Here is a 9,715-nt window from a genome sequence, read left to right as displayed (position 1 = left end):
CCATTATAGTGGCTAAACATATAAAGATCTATCTTTTTACCAAACAGAAATTCTGGTATTGGTTGAGGGGCTCAGTCATGTCAGGACCACTGTCTCTGAGATTTTTTTTTTACCATTTACTCATGATCCCACAATGGCTGCCAAAGCTCCAGCAATTGCTTTGCCAATTCAAGGCAGAAAGAAGATGGTGGAGGCAATGTCAGCTGTGACTTCATTTGTCAAGAAAGCAAAAGGCTTCTGCTTAGATCTCATTGGCCAAAACTGCACCATGTGGTCAGATTGTTTAGATTCACCATGATCCAACCCCCAAGGCTGGCATGTTGCTACCCCTAACAAAATTGCATTCTCTTAGCAAGGCAGAATGAGGGAATGGATAGTAAGTAAGCAACTAACAGGGTCTGCACAACTGTCAAAGCAGCTAAAAGGCAGGCATCAGTTTCTCCTAAAGACATTCACTAATAAATCACTGGGTGCTGTAGATGATACAAAGACTCTTTTTGGTGGTGGTGCTGGTGGTGGTGACAAAGTAGCATCTAGCCCACCTTCTTTTGCCTGTGGGTGGGAACCAGGCGGGAGGGGGAAAGCCGGCAAGGACAAACACGCGTGACAATGTCTAGCTTTTATGGGGCTCCCGATGCTCTGAGTATGTTGTTTCATTTTATCCTGTGAACACCCCCGTGGATTCGTCTTTATTGTCCCTATTTTTCAGATGCAGAAACTGAGGCACAGAAAGCATCATGGAACTCATATTCCGCAGCAGCCAAGGCTCAAGACCTCCATGGTGTAGACATTGTGGGTTTATAAAAAAAAAAAAAGTTGGGCACCCAGCAAACCTTTCCAGTTACGTTTGAGAACAAGCTGCTGGGATAACAGCACATTAAAAACACTCCAAGGTCCATCTGCACTATTCCCTTGTACTGGGATTTGGATGCCCGATCTCCCCTTAGCGTCTGGGTCACCCCCATGTATCCTTCCAGGGAACTCGAGCTGTTCCCCCTTCAGGAGGTTTCTGGTGCTGTAACTTTTGCCTGGACTAATGCGTCTTTCCTGCAAGCTCCCTGCCTTGCGTGCCTGGCTCCCTTTCTAAACTTTAGGAAGCTCCCTGAGGACAGGCACCGTGTCACTCTTGTTCCCTGTTTAACCCCCACTGTCTAGCACAGTGCTCGGAGCTCAGCAGATGTTCAGTTACATGGTTTTGATAAGTCTATGTTTTCTTATTGCTTTAAAAATGTCCATGCCTCCGATGCCCACAGAAGTGGCCGAATTATTAATACTTAGCACGGTACAGCAGCCCCTCGGTGCTAAACGGATGGATGAATGAGTTGACATGGAACGATTTTGGTACAGAAAGGCGATGGTTGCATTTTGGGTAATGGCATTTGACCTAGAGATCATCTGTGCTCCCGAGAATTGACACCTGCAAATACCAGGCATTGCTATTTAACACATGATACTAACAGCCACTGACCAAGCACCCACCTGGGTCAGGCACCAAGCCAGGTCCTTTCTATACTTCATCTTTTTTAATCCTCCACCAAGCCTATGATAAAGGAAATCATTTTCTCTTTCTGTGGTCTTTTGTGACAGATGGAAGTGAAAGAATTGGGGGGCCATCAAAGCCTTGGACTGGGGGCGGGGGATAAAGAAAGGGAGTTCAAGGGGGGACGGCAAAACTCAAAGGCTAATGATGCGGGGGGCGGGTGCTACTCAGAGGGAACAGGTGGGGCCTCGGGAGCCCTGGCGGCAGAGATGTCAGGGACACTGCGGTGAGCGTGAAGGCAGAGTGATAAGGAAATGGCAGAACCAATAGGCTTCCTGGAGTCGCGGGCTTTCGGTCACAGGTGAGGCATCCACTGTCCAATGTTTGTTTTTATTTCCCCGCATGGTTAATTATTGTAGCCGGTGTCTGATAAGGCAGCGGCCCTCCTGCCCAGAGAGCCGGGGTTATCTGCAGTTTTACAGCCCTGTCGGGCAGTCGTGAAGCAGATAAACTCCTAGGTGGCGGCTGCTTGGTCAGTAATTAGAAACTCTGCTGAAAAAATATGGGCAAGAAGTGGGAAATAGTTATGGCAGAAAGAGACCAAAGGAGATGGGAACAGAAATGCAGATCTGAGCTGGGTCGATGGCCCCTGGGCTTCCAGAACAAGATGCCGAAACCCTGGCTCGGCCCCCCACTCCTGGAAAACTCGACACCCAGAGGGAGGCGGCAGTGCCAGGGGCTTAGCCCTCATTTCCTCAAAACAACCCAAGTGGTGGCTATTCGCCTATCTTCTTTCAGAAGAAACAGCATCAGAGAGGCCAGGTGACTCTTTTTTAAGCTTCAATCTACTGCTAGCCAGGTTCTATGTTAAGTACTTCCCATATTTTAATCCAGGGGTCAGCTGTAATTTGAATGTTGTCTAATTTTCATGTATCACAAAATATTACCCTTCCTTTTTTTTTATTTCATCTTATTACGGGGGATACAGAATTTCAGGTTACATACGTTGCCCATGTACCGCCTGTCCCCCCAAGTCAAAGCTCCAGGCGTGTCCGTTCCCCAGACAAAAATATGGAACTCTTCACGAATTTGTGTGTCATCCTTGCGCAGGGGCCACGCTAATCTTCTCTGTGTCGTTCCAATTTTAGTATATGTGCTGCCGAAGCGAGCACATTACCCTTCTTTTGATTTCCGCCCCCCCCCCCCGCAACAATTTGTAAGCATAAAAACCATGCTTAGCTCATGGGCTACATAAAAATAGGCAGATTTTCCACCTTTTTGTAGTACAGGAAAATGACGCAAAATTCAAATTTCAATATCCACAAATAAAGTTTTTAAATGGCTTTATGGAGATATAGTCTATATACATAAAGTGCTCTTGAAAGTGTTCAATTCAATGATTTTTAGTATGATTTTTAGTGTGATTTTGGCACTTTAAGGGAGTGCCAAAAAACTCAGTATCAGGATAAGTAGTATTTTATTACAGTATTTTAAAAAATTATTTTATTTTTTGTGACGGAGTCTCTCTTTGTCGCCCTGGATGGAGTGCAGTGACATCAACCTCAAACTCCTGGGTACAAGCGATCCTCCTGCCTCAGCCTCCCGAATAGCTGGGACTACAGGTGTGTGCCACAACATCTGGCCAATTTTTCTATTTTTAGTAGTGACGGGGTCTTGCTCTTTCTCAGGCTGGTCTCGAACTCCTGAGCTCAAGTGATCCTGCCACCTCGGCCTCCCAGATTGCTAGGATTACAGGCGGGAGCCACTGTGCCCAGCCTTAGAATTAATGTCCCCCAAATCCATGATGGACCAAGTCTCAACATTTTAAATAGAAACAGGATCAGTAATGGTGCTGTGTCACGCATAGTGGAGACTAGGGGGAAGGAAAAATCCCTAATATTGATCCTGTTTTTATTTAAAATTTTAATATTTTGTTCATCATGGCTTTTTTCCCATTAAATTTGATATTTGAAAATATGGCATTAAAATATTTATCTTGATTACTGATTTTTTTTTTTTTTTTTTTTGGACCACGTTAAATTTTGCAACCAAAGCGAGGAGAGCTCCAGGCGAGAGGAAGTGGCGTTTAAGGTGAAGGCAAATTCCTAGGACCTGGGCTGCCTTGTCAATGACCCATTTTTCATTCACATTGTAAAAAACATTTGAACAACATTACCAAAGCTTTCATGAAAATACTTTTCTTCTCATTTTAAAAATAAGTGCTTGCTGAGAAAAATATGAACCATCAAATAGTAAAAAGATAATAAAATGCACCCCAAATCTCATCACCTTGAGATAATTGCTGTAAACATATTAGTGTCTGCCCTTTCAGGTTGTCCTGTCTGCATGTACACAGAGATAAATGGGTATTCAATTTATATAAATGAGATCACACTGAGCATGCTTTTCCGTAATGTTCCTCTTCACTCAAGAGTATGTCGTGAGCATCTTTCTATCTTAGTAAATACAGACCCACAGCGTCATTTTTAATGGCTGTGTAGTACTCCATCATAAGGGTGCCACGCTTACATAATAAACTCCTTACCCACGAGCATCTGGGCCATTTCTGATAAGAAGGAATTCTTTTAAGAAAAATAAATTACTTCAGATCACTCCCAAACAACAGATTTCATCTTTGCTTTCTGTACACATGACATATTTTTACATGGTTGATATCATAGTGAACATTCAATTTTACATTCTGCAATGCTTAATGTATTGTAAACATTTCACCATGTTGTTTCCTAATCTTCATCCAATTTTCTCTTTTGGGGGTCAGCAAACTTCACATATATATTTTTCTTTTTTTTTTTTTTTTTGCTTGCTTAACAATCTTTTAAAAATTCTTTAATAAAAACACTCTGAGCTTGCTGGCCATACAAAAACAGGCATCTGGCTCAATTTGGCCCACGAATTTGCCAGACTATGGGTCATTTTGTCACCCTTGTCTATGCTGCAGTGAAGGTCTCCATGCATACAGCTTTGTCCTTCTTTTGAACCATTTTCCTTGTATAATTTCCAGGAATGAGATTAGTAGATCCATGAACAGCCTCATTTTTAATGATATATATAAATTGCTATATTATAAAATCGTGCCATCCAGCAACTTGTGACCACACAGGTTTCTTACAACCTTACCAGCGCTTGGTAGTATCAGTTTAAATTCGATGCTAATTTAGCAGGTATAAAATGCTATCTTGTTTTCACTGCTATATCTGATTGTTCTCAAAGGAGAGGACTTTTTTTCATGTGTTCGATTGCTTTTTGTTGAGTAATTTTAGAGAAGCTTCATGTTAGAATTGGCTGAAAAGAAGCGATCCTGAACCCCTTCCTCCAGTTCAAAGATGAGCTGTTCCTTTGGCTCAAGTGCGCGTTTGCATATAACCCCTCCTGGAGTCCTGCCGCATTCAAATGACAGAGAAGAGCCCAGGGAGGCCTTATGGCTCTGTGGCAGCAAAAAGATCTGGAAAGTAGGTCGAGGAATTAATCCTGCTGGTTCCAGTAATTAGAGTAGACAATGGGGTCGAAAGTTCAGACTGAGCCTGGAATGTCGCCCGAGTGTCTCTTGCAAGACCTGGACGTGTTGCCCCTGCTCTCTTCCCTGTCGCTGGCAGTCCCGAAGTGCGTTTTCTTTTTCCCCTCTTCTAGCTTAGGGAGACACCTTTGGCTTTTCCTCCCGTGTAAGGTCGGATGGTCCCAGGGCGGAAATGATCCCACTGAGAAACCTCCTCCCTTCTATGGGGAACCCACAAGGCCATCTTCCTCCTTGTCTTCGGCAACAGGTGAGGAGTGTTAGTTCCCCATCCCTGGACGAGTCCGACACAATGAGTGAGATGCTGCTTTTGCCTCCAATGCCGGTTTGCTCAGAACTCTTGATTTAGCACTTTTGATGTATTGAAACCACGAGCGGAGGCTAATAAGGCGGGACTCTGGTAGAAAGATTTCAAGCGTGAGGTCAGGGTTGAACTTAACGATAGAGCCTTTTCAACAGTTTAAGACCAGGTCTTTTACATAAAGCACAGAGGACAAACTCAATTGGCTACAGAACTGAACTGTTAGAACACAACTAAGTAAAGGAAGCCATTGGATACACAAAAGGGAGCGGTGAGGACTGTGGTGAACAGAAAAGCACATTCTTGTCCCCAAAACATTTCCACTCAAATTTAAAAAAAAATCATGGTTCCAGGCTGGGTGCAGTGGCTCAGCCTGTAATCCTAGCACTCTGGGAGGCCGAGGCGGGAGGATTGCTCGAGGCCAGGAGTTTGAGGTTGCAGTGAGCTATGATGACCACGGCACTCTAGCCCAGGGTGACTGAGCAAGACTCTTGTCTCAAAAAAAATAAATAAATAAAAAAATAAAAAAATAAAATCATGGTTCCAGCCCAACCAAACATGTTTGCAAGGCTGAGCTCGGCCCCCAAGGACCCCAGCTTGTGAATTCTGGAAGAGGTGAATTCTGGAAGAGGCATCCGCCCCTTCCGTCTCTTCTCAGCCTCTAGTTCCAAGTTTCCATCTCCACTTCCCACCCTTCCTCAGCGTCTCTCTGTGTGGCTCACCTTGATTCCACTGTGAAAAGAGCTAAACTTTCTGCCCAAGAACCAGCTTGGGGGCGATGGGCAGCACTTCTGCAGGTGGTGATACTATGGTCCCCACCAGATGACACAGCCATGGCCAGAATGGAGAGCAGGTGATCTAGTCTGAACATCTCAAGTTGTAAGGATCCGAGATCCACTGAGGCTCAATACATTTATTATAAAGACATAAGGGGCCGGGCGCGGTGGCTCACGCCTGTAATCCTAGCACTCTGGGAGGCCGAGGCGGGTGGATCGCTCGAGGTCAGGAGTTCGAGACCAGCCTGAGCAAGAGCGAGACCCCGTCTCTACTAAAAATAGAAAGAAATTATATGGACAACTAAAATATATATATACAAAAAAAAAAAAAAATTAGCCGGGCATGGTGGCACATGCCTGTAGTCCCAGCTACTCGGGAGGCTGAGGCAGGAGGATTGCTTGAGCCCAGGAGTTTGAGGTTGCTCTGAGCGAGGCTGACGCCACGGCGCTCACTCTAGCCTGGGCAACAAAGCGAGACTCTGTCTCAAAAAAAAAAAAAAAAAGACACAAGGACAGGAAATAAATAAAGAACTGAGAGGTCTCCTGAGAAACAAAGAGAACAGGGAGTGGGAAAGGGGAGGCATTTCAGGGCTGGGATGAGGGCAGGTTCCCGGAGATGGGACCTGGGGCAGGCAAGAATCTTAAAATGGGTCTGTTTCCTAGGATTTAGGAGCAGGTGTACGCTCTGGTTTAATAAGCACGAGATTTTGACTGTTTTGGATGGAGTATCCAATGAGTGCCCACCAGGAATACAACCTACGCTGAGAACCAGGCAGACACACTCACCCACCTGTTTTCCCAACCTGCATGTAGAATGCACCATTGTACCAGCGCAGCAGAAACGAGTTGATAAAGGCTCATTGCTTAAGCTTAACAAGCTGTGTGGCCACCAATTAAGAGAGAGTTCTACTTCCCTGGCGCAGAATGAGCGTGGGGAACGAGACGGAAGTGGACCCACCTTGCCTTGTGTTTCCAGGGGCCCAGGCTGGGTCTAGGCTGGTGTTTGGATCCTGGGGTCAGAGCTGGAGTGGGCAAGTCTGAAATAAGTGTGGGATGAGTCAGAGACGAGAACAAGCTGCGTCCTTAGAGAGGTGGATGGCCAGGGACAGTGAAGCTGAGCTGGGCTAGCAAGTCCAAGGAGAAGAAACCGGAGACTTGAGTCCAGGAGGAAAGGACTGGAAACACGGAGAATGGTAAGCTCATGCTGACCTTCCTTTGGTTTCTTAACACTGCCAAGCACTTTCCTGATTCAGACCTTTGAGCATGTGGTTCTCTGACCTAGAATATTCTTCCCCTGATTGACTTTACATGCTTGAGACCTCAGCTTTATCGTCACCTTCTCAGTAAGGCCTTCAACACTGGATACCGTTAATTTTGCATGCCTAACGTTCATTATAATTTGGGGGGTAACAGCATCATTTTCAGTGTATCAGTCAGCTTTGCTGCGGTAACAAACAACTCCAAGTTTAGCACTTCCCACAACAAACGTTTATTTCACATTTGCTACATTTCAGCTGCTGCAGCTCTGCTCCGTGAATCTGCCATTCTGGGACACAGGCTGAAGGAGCAGCCCTATTTGGGACATGCTGCTCTTATGGCAGATGGGAAACAGCAGGTGACAGAACTGAATCACACAATCTCTCTTAAAGCTTTTGGCCAGACTTGGCATTTGTCATAGCTGCTCACAGTCCATTGACCAAAGCCAGTCATGTGTCTGAGTCTGCCAGGGCTGGGGAAGGCTGCACCACCTGGGGGAGGCACAGCAATTTTCATGGGCATGGATGTATAATCCCATTACAGGAGGAGAGCAAACAGTTGGGAACAATAATATTTAATATGATCTACCACGATTACCTAAAAATATGTTTGGCTGCAATTAACAGAAGACCACCTAACAAGCAATGACTTAAAAAAAAATAAGGATTTATTTTTCTCACCAAACAAGAGATCTGGCTCAGGTGATTCCAGAGCTGGTTCAGCAACACAGCAACATCATGGTCTGTATCTCTGTGATTCTCTTGGGCTTTTTCTTGTGGTTGTAAGAAAGCAGATAGATGCCATTCCAGGCTTTATGTCCACGTTCAAAACAGGAAGAAGTGGGAAGTGACGGGATTGGTAGTATCTGTCCCTTTTATTCAAAAACAAAAAGTTTTTCCAGAACACCTCCTTCTACCCCCAGCAGCTTGTCTCATTGTTCAGACCTGTGTCATATGGCCACCCCTTGCTACAAGGAATGCTGGGAGGGTAAGGATTTAGCTTTTCCTAGCCTTGACAGTGGAAGTAGGCAGAGGGGAAGGAGGTGGAAATGCATGCTGGTTTGGCCAGCCAATGGGATCAGCCAGAGAACCCCTATTTCCCTCCCCTATTCTATGTGGTCTTGGAGCAACTGTCAATCAAGGTTCCCTGCCCTCCACCCCAAAGAGATGGGCCCTTGACCCAAAGGAACCAAGAAAAGGAAATAGTTGGCCTCGATATATCTTATATGTGAGACATCTAGGAGCCTCTCTACTCATTCTTATTCCCTAGATCCTTAGAACTTCCCTGGTTCCTGTCCTTCCTCCACCTTGTCCAGTTTTTCCATTACTTCTATGAGCCACTCAGATATTTCCAGCATCATTTTCTGTCACTTACAACCACAGCACCCTGGGCTGATACATCTGCTGTAGTTCAGATGGCTGTTCCCCCCAAGTCTCATGTTGAAATTTGATCCCAATGTTGGAGATGGAGCCTGTTGGGAGGTGTCTGGGTCATGGGGTGGATCCCTCATGAATAGATTAATGGGGATGAGTGAGTTCTTGCTTTATTAGTTCCTGTGAGAGCTGGTTGTTAAAAAGAGCCTGACACCTCCCCCTCTATCTTGCTTCCTCTCTCTCCATGTGATCTCTGCACACTCCGGCTCCCCTGCACCTTCTTCTAGAGTGGAAGCAGCCTGAGGCCCTCACCAGAAGCAGATGCTGGCACCATGCTTCTTATACACCCTGCAGAATCATGATCCAAATAAACCTCTTTTCTTTATAAATTACCCAGCCTCAGGGCTGGGTGCTTTGGCTCATACCTGTAATCCTAGCACTCTGGGAGGCTGAGGTGGGAGGATCGCTTGAGACCAGGGGTTGGAAACCAGCCTGAGCAAGAGTGAGACTCCATCTCTACTAAAAAATAGGAAAATTAGCCAGGCATGGTGGTGCACGCCTGTAGTCCTAGCTACTCGTGAGGCTGAGACAGGAGGATCGCTTGAGCCCAGGAGTTTGAGGCCGCAGTGAGGTGTGATGAGGCCACTGCACTCTAGTCTGGGCCACAGAGTGAGACCCTGTCTCAAAAAAAAAAAAAAAAAAAAAAAAAATTACCCAATCTTAGGTATTCCATTATGGCACAAAATGGACTAAGATACCTTCCCTGACCACTGTGTTTAAATAGAGTCTCACGTGCTGTTCTCTACCTTAATACCTTGTTGGTTATTTTAAGTATGTGGAATTTTGTAATTGCTCTGTTTACTTATGTAGTGTCTTTCTGACACCAGACTGTAAGCTCCCTGCAGACAGGGAATGTGACAATCTTGGTTACCACAGTCTGCCCTGGATCTAATATATGCCTGATATAGTTGAGTCTTTTTTTCCTTCTTAATGGAA

The 9,715-nt window shown here is 45.4% G+C and overlaps 1 non-coding gene across 1 annotated transcript; it reads right to left on the bottom strand.

The window, feature by feature from the left end:
• Positions 1–2,545: 2,545 nt before the first annotated feature.
• LOC138401988 (U6 spliceosomal RNA) lies at positions 2,546–2,652 on the bottom strand. Its single transcript, XR_011236582.1, has one exon. It is a non-coding gene; the product is annotated as a U6 spliceosomal RNA (small nuclear RNA).
• Between the last annotated feature and the right edge of the window lie 7,063 nt (positions 2,653–9,715).

This window comes from Eulemur rufifrons, chromosome 21, assembly GCF_041146395.1.
Source record: "Eulemur rufifrons isolate Redbay chromosome 21, OSU_ERuf_1, whole genome shotgun sequence".
Taxonomy (NCBI): Eukaryota; Metazoa; Chordata; class Mammalia; order Primates; family Lemuridae; genus Eulemur; species Eulemur rufifrons.
Note: the sequence above shows the minus strand (reverse complement) of the source record. Positions and strands in the feature narration are given on the sequence as shown.